This window comes from Hyla sarda, chromosome 1, assembly GCF_029499605.1.
Source record: "Hyla sarda isolate aHylSar1 chromosome 1, aHylSar1.hap1, whole genome shotgun sequence".
Classification (NCBI taxonomy): domain Eukaryota; kingdom Metazoa; phylum Chordata; class Amphibia; order Anura; family Hylidae; genus Hyla; species Hyla sarda.
The window spans coordinates 422,448,217-422,468,300 of NC_079189.1; the positions used below are offsets into that span (position 1 = coordinate 422,448,217).

The 20,084-nt window shown below is 45.7% G+C and overlaps 1 protein-coding gene across 5 annotated transcripts in view; it reads left to right on the top strand.

Moving 5' to 3' along the window:
- Window positions 1-20,084, top strand: part of CRYBA4 (crystallin beta A4) — a 135,964-nt gene that overhangs the window by 37,500 nt on the left and 78,380 nt on the right. Inside the window, exon 1 of one of the 5 annotated variants that reach the window (XM_056529430.1) lies at window positions 14,026-14,098. The exons of the other annotated variants lie outside the window; for them this stretch is intronic. The gene's annotated coding sequence lies outside the window, so the exon portion shown is untranslated. Of the gene's footprint in view, window positions 1-14,025; window positions 14,099-20,084 lie in introns of those variants that run through there. 5 annotated transcript variants of the gene reach the window in all.

Genomic DNA, 20,084 nt, shown 5'->3' on the forward strand with positions numbered 1-20,084 from the left:
AATCAAAATTTTTTACACAAACATGTTCTTGTAGCCCCATTATGTTCATTTTTACAATTGGTAAAAGGATAAATAGCCCCCCAAAATTTGCAAACTAATTTCTCTTGATTATGGAAATATCTCATATGTGGATGTCAAGTGCTCTGTGTGCGCACTACAATGCTCAGAAGGGAAGGAGCGACAATGGGCTTTTGGAGAGCTAATTTTGCTGAAATGGTTTTTAGGAGGCATGTCGCATTTAGGAAGCCCCTATGGTGCCAGAACAGCAAAAAAAACACATGGCATACTATTTGGGAAACTACACCCCTCAAGGAACATAACAAGGGGTACAGTGAGCCTTAACACCCCACACCTGTTTGACAAACTTTTGTTAAAGTGGGATATAAAAATGAAAAATTAGATTTTTTATTCTCTAAAATGTTGGTGTTACCCTAAATTTTTCATTTTCACAAGGGATAATAAGAGAACCCCCCCCCCCAAGAAAAATGTGTAGCCCAATTTCTCCCGAGTAAGGACCCCAGTGCAAATCACCAATTTAGGCCTCAGATGTTCAAGATGCTCTCTCACTCCTGAGCCATGTTGTGCGCCCACAGAGCACTTTACATCCACATATGGGGAAATTCTGTACTCAGGAGAAATTGCGGTGCAAATTTTGGGAGTCTTTTTCTCCTTTTACATGAGGCAACACAAGCATGTTACAAAATGTAATTTTTGTACACTATCATGCTGGTGTAGCCCCCAACTTTTCCTTTTCATAAGGGGTAAAAGGAGAAAAAGAACCCAAAAATTTGTAACACAATTTTTCCCGAATACAGAAATATCCGATATGGCTCTTAACTGTTGCCTTGAAATACAACTGGGCTCCGGAGCAAGAAAGTGCTATGCGCATTTGAGGCCTAAATTAGGGATTTGCATATTTGAGGCCTAAATTAGGGATTTGCATACCCTATGGTAGTGTTTCCCAAACAGGCTGCCTCCAGCTGTTGCAAAACTATAACTCCCAGCATGCCCTGACAGTCAAAAGGCATGCTGGGCGTTGTAGTTATGAAACAGCTGAATGTACATAACTACAAGTCCCCGCATGCCCACTGGCTGTCCGTGCATGCTGGGAATTGTAGTTATGCAAGAGCTAGTGACACTTTTTTCCTCCAGCTATTACATTACTACAACTCCCAGCATACACGGACAGCCGAAGGGCATGCTGGGAATTGTAGTTATGTACATTCAACTGTTGCATAACTACAATGCCTAGCATGCTTTTTGACTGTTCAGGCATGCTGGGAGTTGTAGTTACGCAAAAGCTGGAGGCAAACAACTATAACTCCCATCATGCCCTTGTCCTTGCATGCTGGAAGTTGTAGTTATGCAAGAGCTAGTGGAAAAAAGTACCACTAGCTCTTCCATAACTACAACTCCCAGCATGCACAGAGAGTCAAATGGCATGCTGAGAGTTGTAGTTGTGTGCATCCAGCTGTTGCATAACAACTTCCAGCATACCCTTTGGCTGTGCATGCTGGGAGTTGCACTTATGCAACAGCAGTTCTGCCGCCAACAACAACAGTAAGTTCTGCCACCGGTCCCACATTCCGTGCACCCATTCTCGTCCTCTGGACAAGGGTCAGAGCGGGTGCACCTCCTAGCAGGGGCTGTGATTGATTGAGCGGTCCAGGACGGCCAATCACGGCGATCGTAAGGTTGCACCAGTGCCACCTCAATCCTGCTGCATAGGGGTGATTGGTGCTGTCTCGGACAGCATCAATCACCCTTATTTTCCTGGCTACCGGGTCACCAGAGACCCGATTGGACTGGAAATGCTGAGATTGGTTGGTCAGAATTGACTGCCAAACCACGGTGATCGCCGACAAGGGGGGTCATTTGCGGCACTTAACCTTAACCCCTTAACCCCTTAATGACCACGGACGTAAATGTACGTCCTGGTTTGGCGGGACTTCTCGCACCAGGACGTACATTTACATCCTGTGTATGACCGCGAGCATCGGAACGGTGCTCGGGTCATATACAGAAGGTTCCGGCTGCTATTATATCTGTCATTAACCCCTCAGATGCCGTGATCAATACAGAGCACGGCATCTGCAGCAGTGCGGCACTTTGAATGGATGATCGGATCGCCCGCAGCGATGGGGACATAAAAAGTGTAAAATAAAAGTTGAAAAATGTAAAAATAAAAAGTAAAAAAAAGTGAAAAATCCCCACCCCCAATAAAAATGAAAATTGTCAGTTTTTCCCATTTTCCCCCCAAAAAGCGTAATTTTTTTTAAAATAAACATATTTGGTATCGCCGTAAATGTCCGTACTATCAAAATATAATGTTAATCATCCTGTACGGTGAATGGCGTAAGCGTAAAAAATAAAAAAATAAATCCCAAAATGCAGCTTTTTGTCACATTTTATAAAACATTTTTTTATAAAAAATTATCTAAAAGTTTTATATATGCAAATGTGGTATCGATAAAAAGTACAGATGACGGTGCAAAAAATTAGCCCTCATGCCGCCTTATATATGGAAAAATGAAAAAGTTATAGGTTGTCAAAATAGGGCGATTTTACATTACTGATTTTGTACTAAAAAATTTAGATTTTTTTTAAGCGGTATAAAAATATAAAAGTATCTAGCCATGGGTATCATTTTAATCGTATTGACCCACAGAATAAAGAACACGTCATTTTTACCGTAAAGTGTATAGTGTGAAAACAAAACCCTCCAAAATGTGCAAAATTGTGGTTCTCATTTAAATCTCCTCCCTAATAATTTTTTTTGGGTTCTCCGTACATTTTATGGTAAAATGAGAGGTTTCACTACAAAGTACAATTGGTCATGCAAAAAACAAGCCTATGGGTCTGTAGATGGAAATATAAAGGAGTTATGGATTTTAGAAGGCGAGGAGGAAAAAAAGAAAACGCAAAAATAAAATTGGCCTGGTCCTTAAGGTTAAAATGGGCTTGGTTCTTAAGGGGTTAAAGGGTTAATGTTATCTCTCATTGCTGGGGTTGTGAGAAAGAAAAGGGAGGACCTATGTTGGACCATGGTGCATATCTAAACATTTACACATTCACTCTGCGGATAAACTAGTATCATTACTAGAGTCAATGGCATCTATGTTATCACCAAAGTGTTTCTCTAATGTACTGGATCCTATTAAAAGACATGATTGCTCTGAATTGATTGAAGAGACACTTTGAAGAGTACTTCATATTGATTTGTACTTGATGATTTCTAATAAAGAATACTGTACTACTATGCTTAGTTCTTAGATTTTCTCCTTCTGGCCTTCTCTAAGATAGAGCCATCTATCCATCTATTTGTCTTTCTATCAATCCTACCGAATATCTGTCTAATCTATCCTACCAAATATCTATATCTATATCTTATAGATTATTACAAGTGTTTTTCAGGATTTCAAAAACATGGCTGTTGTCTAAAACACTGCAAAATCTGTTAATAGATTGTGCATGTATTGCAGACCAACCCCACTAAAGGAGTGGAGCTAAGCTGCAATACCACATATAGCCTGTGGACATGTGTGGCACTGTTTTTGTAAGAAAGTTAACATGTTTTTCTAGTCCTGTACCGCTGTTATAAGATGTTATGTTAACATCTTATTTTTCTTCTTAAAGGCTCTCTCTACGCTTACATAGGACTATTAAATACTTAAATTCTTCATCTAATAATCAGGAATATCTGGAAATATAGCACCTATCACTTCATAGAGACCGCATTTATTTTCTTGTCTATGACATCTTACATTTCCCAAATAGAGGAAATTGTAACTACTGTTACTGTTTTCTTTCTTTATACTGTATGAGGCGAGTGATATAAAACATGCAGTTGATATATATTGTTATATTTAGTGCTCATGAACCAGTCCTAAATGGTATGAGAAAGATCAAGAGATAAAGAGATAGACACAGAACCCTATAGAAAATATAGTTTCAACACCTCCAAATTTTTCTTTCGTAAAGGTAACAATAAAAACTATTGTTAAAGCAGTTCTCCTTGATTTTAATTTGATGGCTGAACATGGGGGGCAGTGGGCTGCTCACTGGAGAGTGGCTCCCCCTTCAGTGAAGTAGTAATAAAACAACATTAATGTTATTCTCCTTAGTTATGGCTTGGTAGCAATTGAATGGAAAAAAGCCCATGATAAACAACATCTTTGCTCATGTCTTAGTCTAAGAAACAGCATTTCCTTTTGATTATAAGTAGAGAGTAATTTTTTTTAAATTTGATTCGGCCGATTCGCTAAATTTTCCCCCAAAATTTGTTTCGGTCCAAATTTATTCGCGGCAAATCGCTATTAAAAACGGCTATTTCTGGCCTACAGAGAGCCTCAATAGGGGTGTGGAACACTTTGCCTTGCTGTAACACACATAGGGTGTGTGCTGGGGGTAGTGAAATAATACTGTTATGCAGTATGACATGCAGATCAGAGGCATCGCTATTATAATTACTGTTGCAGAGCGGCAAAATGACAGAGCCTGGAGGTGGAATCAGTAGGAGGAGACCATATAGTGGCTGAATGACACAGCATGGAGGTGGCGGCAGAATAAGCAGACCATATAGTGGCTGAATAAAACAGACTGGAGTTGGCATGCTGTGTCCTGAAAGTGACCCTGTGACAGAGTGGTGTGGTATGTGGCAATACCAGTACCTGGTGACGAAGGTGGGTTAAAAAAAAAGGAACTTGGCATCAGATGTGTGGCATTAGGTGGGTGGCAGGATCAGAAGAGTAGCTGAGGCAGGTAGGCAGAAGAAAACGGTCTCTTTTGTGAAAGTGCTAGTGTGCACAAGTAAGTATTGAGGATATGCATTACGTAAAACTTAACTTTTAATAATATGCTTAAGATAAAATATATGGACCCCAAATAGTTTTTTTAAATCAAATAAAATGAAGGTGTGCAAAAAACACCATGTGCCACCTTCACCACCAAGTGATGATGTGATGCAAAGACCTCTAAAAGTTGGAAGGGAACAACGTATGGTCCATTGTAACCGGTGGGAGTAAACACTTCCCCTGTAAGTGACACTTACCCTAAAAAGGGCGGCTCCAAACAGTAACCTCTCCCTATTTCCACCTACAAACACTGCCATTTCCCAGGGTTTTTAGTTGGAAATAGGGATTGGTTCCTAATTGGGGCTGCACTTTTTAAGACGAGTAACACTTTCATTGAAAAGGTGGAAGGGAACAACATATTGTCCATTGTAACAGGTGGGGGTAAAAACTTCTCCTGTAAGGCCCTACTCTTGCCCTATTAATTCCCTTCTTAGCAATTGTTATTCACCCTAAAAACGGTGGCCCCACACAGAAAACTCTCTATTGCCACTTAAAATCCCTGGGAAAGGGCAATGTTTGTAGGGGGAAATAGGGAGAGGTTCCTGAGTGGGGCCGCCCTTTTTAGGGCGAGTAACACTTTCCAAGAAGGAAATTAATGATGGGCCTTACAGGAGAAGTTTTTATCCCCACCGGTTTCAATGGACCATAGGTTGTTCCCTTCCACCTTTTAGAGGTTTTTGCATCACATCAACACTTAGTGGTGTAGGTGGGACATGGTGTTTTTTGTACACCTTTCCTTTTGATCGATTTCCAAAAAAAGTTGGGGTCCATATATTTTATTCTGAGCATATTATTAAAAGTTAAGTTTTATGTAGTGCATATCCTCAATACTTACTTATGGTCTGATGTGGTGGCATGTCTGTAACTGGGGATCAGCACCTTAAATATGTTTAGCACTATTCATATTTGTGAAGTGTTGGTTTGACATCATGTTCACCCAACTCTGATGCATCAGGCATTGGTGGGTGGAAATCCTGGCTGCCTGATTCATATTCACAAAGGTCAGTCTCTCCACATTTTTCGTGGACAGATGGGTCTTCCTTGGGGTTACAATATCCCCCGCTACACTAAACACCCGCTCTTATGGCACACTACTGGCTGGGCAGGACAGCTTTTCCAGTGCAAACTCTGCTAGTTGCAGCCACAAATCAAGTTTAGCTGCCCAGAAGTCCAGCAGATCTTCAAGGTGTGTTGGCATGGCCATGTCAAGGTATGCCACCACCTGCTGGTTCAGGTCCTGCTCCAGGTGTACCTGCTGCTGATGAGTTGCTTCACTATGCGGGTGAAGAAAGCTACTCATCAGCAACTGTAGACTCAGGCTGCTGCTGATGGAGCTGGTACTGCTCCTGCCACCCCACCCCTCCCCAGCAGCCATGGCAGTGGAAGGTGAGCGCAGAGGGCCCCCTGAGTCAGACCTGCGAGAAGATGGACAAAGGTGCAGATAGTCGGATGTAAAAAAGGTCCCCATTTTGTGCCGGTAGCGAGGGTCCAATAAGATGGAGAGCCAGAAGTCATCCCGCTGCTGAATGGTGACAATTTGGTGGTCACTACGCAAGCAAGTGAGCATGCATCGTGCCATTTGTGCAAGTGACTCGGAGGGACTCCCTGCCTCCATCTCCACTGCATACGGCCATGGTGTGTCTGGGTCCTCTGTCTCGCCTTCCTCATAACCCTCTAGCTCCTCTAGCTGCTTCTGCTCCTCCTCTCAGAACACTAGAAAAACCACCTATCTCATGAAACCTAAACTGTGCTCCACTGTGTCCCTCCCCTCCACTGTGTCCCTCCAGTTCAGCCCCCACAGGTCTCATGTGGCCGTGAGATGTAGGGGCCATGTGTCCAGTGCCCTGACCAGCCATCGTTTCCAACACGTGATGTAAGAAATGAAGCAATGGAATTACATCATTCATCCCGTAATCCTGGTGAATGACTAATAATGTGGCTTCCTCGAGGGCCTGAGCAAATGGTAGGTGTCATGTGGTTGACATTGAAGTTACACAGGGGAGTCCCACTATCTGCTTGGATCATCAAGAAATCGGTGATGGCTTTTTTCTGTACGTATAGTCGGTCCAACATATGGAGGGTGGAATTCCAACTTGTGAAAACGTCGCAAATCAGACTATGTTGGGGGATGCCGTTCTGACGCTGCAGCTCAAGGAGGGTGTGCTTTGCGGTGTACAAGTGGCTGAAGTGCATGCAAAGTTTCCTTCCTTCCAACCAGATTGAACACGTGTGCCATGCAGGGCGCATGGCTCAGACTTCTTTGTTGCTATGTTTGGGGATGCCATTCTGACACTGCAACTTAAGGAGGGTGTGCTTTGCCGTGTACGAGTCGCTGAAGTGCATGCAAAGTTTCCTTCCTTCCAACCCAATTGAACACGTGTGCCATGCAGGGCGCATGGCTCAGGCTTCCTTGTGGCAGCACAGACAAGATGTTCTTCCCTTTCTCGGTCACCATGGTTCCCATTTCCAGTTTTTGTGGAGTAAGCCATGATTCAATTTCTTCATGAATGACTGTTAGCAGTTCCTCCCCTTTATGACTCCAGTTGCCAAGGCAAACCATGTGAAAAAACAGCGTGACACCTCCGTGCCCTGCATACATGGTATGCTAAAGGGACACTGAGACTTGTCCGGGCAGTGGAGGCTGAGGACACGGTGGAGGATGAGGAGGCAGAGTCGCATACTGTCACAGGACCAACAGGCTGAGAGCGTGGAGGCGTAAGCGGTGTGACCTGTTCAAGTTGTTGTATTGTCCCTGACCTTAGTTACAGCTCCACACATTGGCGCTGCCGTGCACTTTGATACACACCAACAGGCTCAAGGACTGGCCCACCTTCTGTTCCACAAAAGTGTGCAGGGCCAGTACTGCCTTCTTCACAAAGAAATGACGTCTTGGGACTCTCCAACTTGGCTCGGCACAAGCCATCAGTTCTCTGAAAGGTGCAGAGTCCACCACTTGAAAAGGGAGGGACTGCAGCACCAGCAACTTGGACAGGAGCACATTCAGCTTTTGCACCATTGGATGAGTGGGCACATACTGTTGTCTCTTGGACATGGCTTTGACGATGGATTGCTGGCGGAATGACTGGCTCGAAGTAGGAGGAGCAGGAGCATCTGAAGTGACAGAAGATGGGTGTGACACACAGCTCCCTTCGGCTGAGGTGATGAAGCCTTGGCTGGCTGAAACAGGGAGCGGCATGCTTCTGGATGATGCAGCAGACTGGACCACCAAATTGAAGCCACGGTTCCTCCAGACTGCTTTATGGTGATGCTGCATATTTTGTCGCAGGACCGTGGTGCCGACATTGGGACCATGGCCACGCTTCACCTTTTGCCGACACATCTTGCATATGGCTATATTAACCTCCTCCGGATGCTTGATGAAAAACTGCCACACCGCCGAGTAGCTGATTTTTCCACCAACAGTCCGCACTAATTGACTGCTATTGCCGCCGACTCCAGAAACCCCTGTTTCACTACCTCCCAGGAAGGTAGGCTGCCACGAAGCAGGTGGTCTACCCCGGGCACATTTGGCTCCAGACCTTCCAGACTTCCACCTTCCTGGCTCAGCTGCTGCCTCACGGGCAACCTGTAACCATCTTCTCCTGATGATGATGAAGCTCCTTCTGCACCCGGCTCCCAAGTGCAATTAGCTTCATCATCATTGAGTTGTGTCTGTATGTCACTGATGTCCTCCTCAGGTTCCTCAACAGTGTCTGCTTCAGGAGCCTGAACGCTCGCAACACCACCTCCCACGCCACTCTCCTCATCGCTACTTGCCCGCCTAGCGGAGGAAGCAGGGGATTTCTCCTCCACTTCTTGGCTTGGCAGTAGCTGCTGACTGTCCTCTAGATCGTCCTCACTAAATAGTGGAGCTGAACCCTCAGCATAAGTTACTTCCGTGGGGGAGGGAACAGCTTAGGACAGAGGCAATGAGAGGACAGGGACTGCTCCGGAGCCATGTCAACTGAGGTTTGTGTCTGAGGAACCCACCGACTGTTGACTGGGAGTGTCAGATGTCACTTGTGATGAAGTGAATGACCGTGTTAACCAATCGATGACGGCAGATGGGTTGCTGGATGAGACACGACTGCTAGCTGATACCAGGAGCTCAGGCCTCTCGCTGCGACTCCTGCTGCCACTCGCCCCTAGTCTGCTGCAACCTCTGCCTGATGAATTTAGGCCTCTGCCACTCCTACTTAGTGCGTATATGAGGTGGAGTACAATACGCTCCAATACGCTAAAAACAGTATTTGTGTACAACACCAGCCAGTGTGTACTTTTGCCTGGCCTTTTACAGTATCTAGGCCCTTAAGACTTTAACAGGAACAAAATGGTACACCACTTAGATGTACGTATGTGGTATGCACTTATGAGGGGAGTACAATGCGCTCCACTATGCTTAAAATTGTATTTGTCTACAACTCCAGCAGGTGTGTACTTTTGCCTGGCCTTTCACAGTATCTAAGCCCTTAAGACTTTAGCAGGAATAATATGGTACACCACTTAGATGTATGTATGTGGTATGCACTTATGAGGGGAGGACAATGCGCTCCAGTATGCTTAAAAAAGTATTTGTGTACAACACCTGACAGTGTGTACTTTTGCCTGGCCTTTCACAGTATCTAGGCCCTTAAGACTTTAACAGGTACAAAATAGTACACCAGTTAGATGTACCTATGTGGTATGTACTTGTGAAGGGAGGACAATACGCTCCAGTACGCTTAAAACAGTATTTGTATACAACACCAGCAGTACACACTAGTGCTGCAGCACACTCCCTGTCTACTACACCTTAAATTGCACTCTCTCTCTTTCAATCTCACTCCCTTCCCTAACAGTGCTTCTAGGCAGGATTTGGGCTTTAGGTGAATCGCTGCTGTTGTATGCAACACACTGCTCTGGGTCCCTCTCTGTAATAGAACGCTATAGTGACTGGGAGATAATTTGCTGCTGTAAAAATGCTTTTCTGTGCAACACACGCTGTCCCTCTCTCTCTGTGCAACAGAACAGTGGTGTGACTGGGAAGGGAATCGCTTCTGGAAAAATGCTTTTCTGTGCAATACACAGCGCTTTCTGTCCCTCTCTATCTCTCTGCAAGAAAAAGCTGAAGTGACCGGCCGCAAGATGGCTGCCGATTATATAGGGCTGTGACATCACAGGGGTGGCTGGCTGCTGATAGGCTGCATGCTGCATGTGATTCAGGGTCATCCCACCTTCCCTTGTTCCCACCTTTCCAGGATTCCTTGTCCTATGTCCTCACATGTGAATCTGCCATTTTAGCTGCCCTGGAGCCTGTACTGCACTAAATGGAGTTTAATGAAGCTATTTGCGGGATCGAATCGCGGCACTATTTGTATTCGTTGCAAATCGAATTATTTCTGAAATTCGTATCGAATTTGGATTCGTCAGATTCGATTTGCTCATCCCTAATTATAAGATATAGTAACAGAGGAATTGGTTACATGGGAAACGCCTCATAATGGGACTGAGCGGTCACATCATGTAGAATGTTCTCATGAGCTAAACCCAACTCATATGCTGTGGGTGCCTGCTTTATCTATCTACAATTGCTTGTAACTCCAGTTATCAGACTTTAGTCCACTCTTAGCAATTTAACCCTGCAGAGGGTGACTTGACAGATGCCACACTTGTCATTGCTTACATGGGAACCCCTGCGACACAATCGCAGGGTGCAGATCTGGAAGTACGGCAGCCAGAGACCTTTTAAAGGCCTTCAGGCCGGCCCTTTAGACTAGACACTAATAAAGCCTGACACAGGCAGACTGTACATGTAGAGCACTGATCTTACAGATCAATGCAATACAAAAGCAGAGATGTGCACACATAGACTAAAAAGGGGGCTCAAGCCTCTGACCTTTTAGTGCACTTGCCCTTTGATGCCCTCACATGTGGGGTGACTGTTGACAGGTACTGGCAGTGCATTTAATTGCCAGAGAGGATGGGATGTTGATTTGCTTCTGTGAAGCATTACTGATTAATGTCCCCCCTGATTATTGTACGTCTTCGATGATAGTTGCTGCAACAAGGTCCCGCCCTGAATCCCCTCCCTGCGCCAATAGAGATGCAGCCATCTGTGTCAACTCAGTGTGCAGATGCTGCAGAGGAGCATGAAGCCTGCTTAAGCCTTCTGAGCCTGAGACTCACTCTTCCAGTTGCTTCAGTCAGTTCCCGACACGATCCCCTCTGCCAGTGGTGATGCCACCGGCTGTGGCACCTTAGTGTGCAGAGGAGTATAAAGCCTTACTGAGCTTGCTGTCTTGGTGAGGTGATTCCTTTCTTGCTTCCCTCTATTGTCATCTTTTTTACTTGGACGATCCTATAAGTTTCCAGACTAAAAATTTTCGTATAGAAAAATGTAAACTAAAAACTAAACATGTTCGGTTATCACAATGTGCGGAATCATCCAAACTATGAACAAAATAAAATTTTTGATCACACAGATGGTAAAAATAAAGTATATTTGCGGAAAGCTTGCCAAATGAACTCACTAGTTGACTAAATTTAGGCAGTTGAAATGCATGGCGCCCACTGCTGTCTGGCACAGTATATGTTGCCATCCTGCCAAGAATAGGATGCTGATGGATAGCTTTGGTGGAAGCATTTAATCCAGTGTTCATAGTCTTTCCTGTACTTTCCCCCCTTTTCTGCTGTTAAGCTCTTTGCATTCCTCTCCATAGTTGGAGACATGTCCCATATCTGGAGACTCAAAGTGCTAAAGATCAATAGACTGCCAACAGTGAATGCACACCTATCTATGTGTACCCACTCACTGGGGCAACAGAGAAGATAGTCACCCATCAAATTGTTAGTAAGAACTTTGCTGTACACTGACAAGTCACTAACAAACTGTATGTACGTTAGCCCTGTATCCTTCCCCTATACATTCTAGCAACACCTAGTGTTCAGCATTTTACAGCCACTTGTGTCTTAGGGATGACTATACCAATAGAAATCCACAGTGATGGTGGGGCGTGGCGAGGGGCCGTGGAAGATGGCTGCTCAGTGCTAGAGTTCTGGCACCACGAGGCCCTCTGCCTGCCTAATTAAGCCCTGACTGCCAACAGCTCTATGGGGAAAACCTTCCGCAGATCCTCCAGGAGACCCCCTGCTACCCAGAACCTTTCTCCGGTACCGTGTGGCATCCAGAGGTTCCTTCGGCCTTCCCCAGCTCCCGGACCCACCGGACTGCCCACCATTGCTGGTTCCGCCTCCTGGCTGCGCTCCCATTTGGGGACTCCTGCGGCTCACCGGGAGATCCCTGCAGCCGCAACGCCACCAGCGCACCCTCCATGAACCCCCAAAGTCCCTCACCTCCTTGCTCCGGAGTCCTGGCGGCTTCCTGTCTGACCTGGGTGCCAGAGATGAGGCTGCCTGTGCAGTCAGTGGGTCAGGCAGAGGCGACGTGGACCCTGGAGATGGCGAAGTCACCTCCACGGCTCCAGGTACAAGATGGAGTCCCCCCAGCTTCACAGCCTCTCAACCCTGACACGGCCGCCTCTACAGGAGTGACTCCTTGCTCTCTTCCCCGGCCTCCTGCTCTGCTGTGCCCTCTCCATAAAGGGCCCACAGACACCCTGCAGCCCCCCCCCCTTATCGGGATTGCGTGCCACTTCTGCTGCACAGGATCCCCAGACCTCTCCCTTGGGTCACCTGCTTGCTGCACAGGACTGGGCCTCTCCCCCCTCCTTTTCTCCCTCCCCTACTCCTGGGGATACCCTGGACTCTCCACCTGTCTGCACCTTCCCTGCTCCTGCACCCAAACCTCCCAGGAGCATGTCTTCTGCTGCACCACCTGCGGGGACTCCTGGCTCGGTGCCCTCGAGGGCCTCTATGATGCCTGCATTAGTATCTGGTACATCCTCCCCCAGAAGGTAGGGGGCCATCATCTTGGGACAGTCTCCCTGATATAGAGCTGGAGTATTCGGGACTCCCAGCTCCCACACAAACACCCTTTGACCTCTGTCAGCTCTTATCTCAAATTCCTACTAAAGAGGACTTTTGCTCCCTAATTTCTGAAGTCAAAGATGCCTTGCAGCATGTTTGAAACAGAGTTGAGAATTTGGAAGAGGCGCACCACCCGGGATGAAGACCTGCATGCTACTCTGGAAGCTATTTTCAACCTTCTCCTGGGTGAATCCCCATCCCATAAGATCAAACTGGATAGGGTGCACCGAGCCCTTCGCTCCAAGCCCTCCAATGGCCCCTCTAGAGACGTCATCTGTTGACTTCCAACTCAAAGAAGCTATTATGGCTAAGGCCCGATCCCAGCGGAACTTCGACTTTCATGGTGCTCCTATTCAGCTGTATCAAGACCTCTCATGGATCACCCTCAGGAGGAGACGGCTAGTCCAACCACTTTTGGCTGTCTTCCAAGATCACCATATCCCTTACCGCTGGAACTTCCCCCTTGCTCTACAAGCCCACAAAGATGGACTCTCTGCTGTTTTGCGTTCACACTCTGATATCCTGACTTTCCTCTCCACCCTGGACATTCCTACTCCTCAAGTGATGGACTGGGGCCTCTCCCCTCCACTTCTCCTTCCCGTGTGGCAACCGGTCCGCAATCAATGGTCTGGAGGGAACAGGAAGGCAGTCCCCCCCTGGCCGACATGGCTCCCCCCCCCCGCACCTACTTGAGATGGGGCCTGGATGCTTGCTTGTGCTTCCCTAGTGCCTATGGGACTTTGCTTTTCCTAGATTCATTCCTTGGATGCATTGTTTGTTGTTTTTATTTTGCACTTATTAGGCCGTTGTAATTAATGTATCCTATGTCCTTTATTAGGCTGTTGTAATTAATGTATCCTATGTCCTTTTTGGCGGTCATCTATACCTGGTACCTTTGGCATGGCCTTGTGGGGTGGGCCTTTTTGGGCTGGTTCCGTCTTTTCTTGACGATTTTCTCTCATCTCCCCCACGAAGCCTTCCCAAACGAAATTATACTTTGGAGGTGCCTATGCACCTCGATTTTGCTGCTGTTATGTGCCTCATCTTTGACCTGGTGGTCAATGGTTTATTTCTTGATTTGTTGTTTTCTTGTCCTTGTTCTTATGTCTCTGTATTTTTTGTCTTATCTTTTGTGGTATGTCTTGTCTCTCCCTTTCCTTATGTGTCCTACCCTCCCCTCCCTCTTCTCTTCTAGGTTTCCAGAGGCGGCGAAGTTTCCCCTTGACTTCTACATCCCTTGATGGTGCTCATGGCTGTGGGAATCCTTTCCTCTCACTTGGGTGAGTGCATTTTCTCTTTCAGCTTCCTCTCCCCCCTTATTCTAGATCATGGCTTAGTGTGTTTCCCTGAATATTAAGGGCCTCAACTCCTCCCTAAGCAGCACCTCCTGCAACAGGAGTTGGTCTTGCAGAGGGCTGATATAGTTTTTCTTCAGGAAACACACATTTATCACTCTGGCTCTTTCCAATTTCTACACCATCTTTACCCGCTTGCTTTTTCGGCCACTTCAGGTAGGAAGACTGCTGGAGTGGCAATCTTGATCTACTGGTCCTGTCCCATCCAGGTCTCTTCCTCCTATACTGACCCCCAAGGACGGTGCGTGATAGTGGAGGGCTCCCTTGGAGGTAAACCTTTGCTGCTATGCAACATCTATGCGCCTAACGCATCTCAGATCCCGTTTTTGTGTCTAGTCCTCGCTCGATTAAGTAAATATCCCCCATTGTCTTGGCTTTTTGGCGGCGATTGTAACCTTATTTTTTCCCCTCTATGGACCATTACTCAGCCCTTGGTAGTCCTGCCCCTCCTGCCCAACTGCGTCTCGCTTCTTTGTTCCGTCGATTGATATGCTCCTCCTCCTTATATGACCTGTGGCGTATTAATCACCCTACTGACAAAACATTCTCGTTCTACTCCCACCCACACAAACTACATACCCATACAGGCTACTTTTTTGGCAATTTACCTATGGTTAGCATGCTCTCTTCTGCTTCCCTTGACCCTATTTCTTGGTTTGACCATAGTCCAGTCCTTCTGTCTTTCTCTCCTTTCTCCTCCTCTCTCCGGCGCTGCCACTGGCATCTTAATGACTCTTGACCCAAATCCTTTCCCTCCCGGGAATCGATGCAGGCCTCTATAGTCGAATATTTTACTCTCAACCAGGATTCTGTCTCTTCTTAGGCTTGGTAGTTAGAGGGAACTGTTTTGCTCTGGGCTCCCATTTAAAACGTGATGCCTTGGCTCGAACCTGGGAGTTGGAATCGCAAATTCGTACCCTTGAGGCTGCTTTGCTTTTCACTTCTACCCTTCCGGTGCTGAGGCGTCTGGTCGCGGCCTGTGCCCAACTGGGTGAGCTTGCACTCCGTAAAGTGGAACGACAGCTTCTCTATGCTAAACAGCAGTTTTACGAGAAGGGTAACAAGGCCCACTTGATGCTAGCTAGATGTTTGAGAGACCGTGCTGCGGCCTAGGTGCCCTCGGCTCTGAAAGACCCCTCTGGCACTCTTCACAATCACCCTGATGCTATCTCTCGCCTCTTTAGCTACTACTCTAAGCTTTACTCTCTTCCTTCCCAACTACCTTCTGATCCTGGGGAACGTGGTGCCCTGTTGGACTCTTTTCTTTCGGAGTGCCACCTATCATCTCTCATGGCGACTGATCGAGCTACCTTAAATCCTCTGAACACGCTTGAGGAAATAACGGAAGTTAACTCCTTGCCATCAGGACGTCTCCTCCCTCCCTCATCCATAAAGATCAGGTGGGCTTCATATCTTGCCATCAGGGGGGTAATAACACGAGGCGGGTAATTGATCTGATAGATGTGGTTAACCTGATTTTTGCTTTATGTATTGAACCCCTAGCTGCCATGAACCGGGGGGAATGTGGACATCCCTGATATTGCTCTCCATGATAGAAAGTTTAAAATCTGCCTCTTTGCTGACGATGTTCTTCTCACCCTCTCGAGACCTAGGACTTCTCTCCCTAACCTTTACAAGGTTCTACGTTCTTATGGTATTGTTTTTGGCTATAAAATTAATCGCTCTAAAACTGAAGTACTACCTTTGAACCTCCCGCCTCCTCTTTCTGCTCAACTGCGAGCTGCCTATTCTTTCCGGTGGTCTCCCGCTGCTATTACCTATCTGGGTGTCCACCTCACTTCCAGCTACCCCTCTCTCTACAATGACACCTTCGATCACTCATGGAAAAGTGGCGGTCCCAATATATCTCCTTTTTTAGGCCTATAGTGGTGGTAAAAATGACCATACTTCCTAAATTGCTTTATTTTTTGGAAACGCTTCCTGTTCGAGTACTGTTGTATGCCCTGCGAATGTTCCAATCAGCAATTTTTTTGTTTTATCTAGGATGGTAAGAGGCATCACCTCCTGATGTCAGTTATGTTGGCGGGTAGGCATATTGGGGGCCTGTCTGTACCAGATGTTACTGGTTATTATTGGGCTGCTCATCTATGCCATCTAGCTGCCTGGACCGCATATCATCCTTATAGCTGTTGGGTGGAACTTGAGAAATTGTGGTTGGCACCGATCCACCCAAATACATTACTCTGGAGTCCCTCTCCCTATCCAGTTCCCCCAGACCCCTTGCTGGGACCCATGTCCTTCTGTAGATATGTATGGGGGTATTGCTTCAGGAAATTCCGTCTTTTCTCCCCGTTCTCCCCCCCCCCCTGCAGTCTTTCCTCTACCATCCAGCTTTTCCCCTGAGCCTCACTTCCAGTATGGTTAGGGAGTGGAGAGGTAGGGGCCTCTTCTGTTGTGCAGACTTAGTTGACCCCTTATCCCGTACATTGCTTTCCTTTGAGAACTTAGTTTCCCGACATGGTCTTCCCTCCTCCGAACGACTTCATTGATGAGAACTCATGCGGTTTCCCTGCCTATGGCCTTCGAGCGGTTGTGCCGCTCAGGGCCACAGACAAAGGGTTTTCTGTCTGACATTTACTCTATTATGAGTGCTCCCCCTGATGGGAATGCCCCATCTCATCATTACATGAGTCGTTGGGAGGAGGTTTTGAACATCATTATCCCCCTGCCCTAATGGTGGATAATATGGCAGCAGGCTTCTAAGGCCTCCATTTGTGTAGCCATAAAGAAACGCAATTTAAAATGTTAATGGGCTGGTATCATACCCCTGCACTGCTTAATAAATTGAACCCAAGTTCACAGTCTTTCACATATTCTGGTCCTGCCCTATGATTGTTCCTTATTGTGAAGTGGTGAAAAGGCTGGTGGCGGAAGTGCTTGTGGTTCAGGTCCTCTTGGACCCCCTGGTCTTGTACCTCTCCAGTAAGACCTTACCCAAACGTCCTTTCAAGTTGTTCATGCACATGGTCTTAGTGGCTAAAACTTTTATTGCGAAATGCTGGAAGCAACCCCTTCCTCCATCTGAGATGGATCTAGTAGCGAGAATCAGGGAGATACGTTCTCTTGAATCCCTTACCGCCTCACTGAATAATTCCTTACCTCTCTTCCTGTCTGTCTGGGAGCCCTGGGATAAGTTCTCGGATAGGAAACCTCCTTAGTTCTCCTACTTCTTCTGATGCTGATTCTGTCTCTGTTTGTTTTGTCTTGTAGAGAATTGTTCTTTTCTGTTTTGTAGGGGCCTGACAGCGGGCCTTTTTGGGGCTTACCCAGGAGATTTCATAAAGTATATGCACTGATTGGCAGCTGTGTATTGTAGATGCCTGTGAAATTCCTTGCTCAGTCGACCTACTTACTGCCTGATATTTTCCTGGTGCCTGTTTCTAACTCATGTTTTGTGTCTAGAATATATCTTGCGTTGTTTTTTTTCTGTACTGAAAAACTTTAATAAAAATCTAAAGTAAAAAAAAAAAAAAAAAGAAATCCACAGTGATGCTAAATGAACAAGCCTTAAATCCAGCACACAGACATAGGTATATAGTAATGTAACTGATCACTAACGTTAATGCTGGCTAGCAGACAACATTATAGTTAACAGTATTATAGTTAAAGGGGTACTGTGGTGGAAAACATTTTTTTTAAATCAACTGGTGCCAGAAAGTTAAACAGATTTGTAAATTACTTCTATTGAAAATCTTTACCCTTCCAGTACTTTTAGCAGCTGTATACTACAGAGGAAATTCTTTTATTTTTGAATTTCTTTTTTGTCTTGTCCCAAGTGCTCTATGCTGACACCTGATGCCTATAGCAAGAATTGTCCAGAGCAGGAAAAAAATCCCCATAGCAAACCGGCTCTGCTCTGGACAGTTCCTGATACTGGCATCAGGTGTCAGCAGAGAGCACTGTGGACAAGACAAAAAAGAAATTCAAAAAGAAAAGAATTTCCTCTGTAGCATACAGCTGCTAACAAGTACTGGAAAGGTAAAGATTTTTTAATGGAAGTAATTTACAAATCTGTTTAACCTCCTGGCACCAGTTGATTTAAAAAAATCTTTTCCACTGGAGTACCCCTTTAACAGCCCAGAATACTTACATAGGCAGGTTTTAGATCCATATGATAAGAGACAGCAGTCAGGTCATCAGAGCATTAAAACTATTGGCGATAGCAGATGCTTGAGAGCAGCAATCCTGTGGCTGATAGCAGATACAGAAGAGCAAAAAATATGGGTGATAGCAGAGACTTTAGAGCAGCAATCCTGTGGTTTATAGCGAGACAGTAGAGCCGCAATCCTGAGATAGTAGAGCAAAAAAATCAATTGGCTGATAGCAGAGACAGTAGAGCAACAATCCTGTAGCTTATAGCAGAGTAAGCAAGCTTATGGCTGATACAGAGGCAGTAAAGCTGCAGTCCTGTGGTTGATAACAGAGACTTTAGAGCTGCAGTCCTGTGGTTGATAACAGAGACTGTAGAGCAGCAATCCTATGGCTGATAACAGAGACAGTAGAGCAGGAATACTATGGATTATATCAGAGGCACAAGAACAGCACATCTGTGGTGGTTAACAGAGACAGAACAGCCACAATCCTGTAGCTGATAATAGAGATGGTAGAGAAGCAATCCTGTTGCTTATAGCAGAGGCAGGAGAGCAGCAATTCTGTGATAGATAACAAAGACAGTAGAGCAGAAGTCCTGTGGCTGGTTACAGAGAAAGTAGAGCAGAAATAATGTGGCTGATAATAGAGCAGCAATCCTGTTGCGTATAGCAGAGACATAAGAGCGAGTATACTTGGGCCAGTAGAAGAGACAGTAGAGCAGCAATTCTATGGCTGATAGCAGAGGCAGGAGAGCAGCAATTCTGTGGTAGATAACAAAGACAGTAGAGCATCAGTGCTGTGGCTGGTTACAGAGACAGTAGAGCAGAAATCATATGGCTGATAATAGAGATGGTAGAGCAGCAATCCTGTTGCTTATAGCAGAGACATAAGAGCTAGTATACTTGGGCCAGTAGAAGAGACAGTAGACCAGCAATTCTATGGCTGATAGCAGAGGCAGGAGAGCAGCAATTTTGTGGTAGATAACAAAGACAGTAGAGCATCAGTGCTGTGACTGGTTACAGAGACAGTAGAGCAGAAATCATGTGGCTGATAGCAGAGACAACAGAGCAGGAATCCTTTGGCTGATTTCAGAACCAGTAAGGCAGCGATCCTATTTCTGATAGAGACAGAGCAGCAATCATGTAGTGAATAACAGAGACAGTAGAACCGCAATCCTGAGGCTGACAGTAGAGCAGCAACCCTATGGCTGATAGCAGAAACATAAGAGCAGCAAACCTGTGGCTAATAGCAAAGACAGTAGAGTAGCAGTCCTTGCTGATAACAGAGGCAGGTCTGTACAGTGAGCCTGTGATGATAGCCTGCTCCCACTTCCTTTGTTCTGTCTTGGTGTCTCTGTTACTAGAACTAGATTAAACCTAACAATCTGGAGTGAACAACAAATTCATTGACTAAAACTTGTCATCAAAAAAAATTTTCATTGTAAAAAACAGCAAACATTTTCACTGAAGTGAATTGCACTTTAAATACTGCTCCCTTATACTACTGAAAGAGCAGAAGTTGTATAAAAAGTAAGTGACCCTTTAAAAGACGTTATGTTTGGTTCACATCAAAACACAAAGTTGGTCACTCACATATCTTTCTTCGTATATGCAATGAACTAATTACATCATCCAAGTTAGACTTAGAGTACTATATTTTAATTATTATATATTCTTCATTGATCCTGCCCAGTCATACAGAACAAAGTTAGTCTTCTATAGAAGGAAATAAAAAGGGGACATTTCCTTAACCACAAAATGTCTTATTGCTCTATACTCCGACTCTCGCCATGACCCAT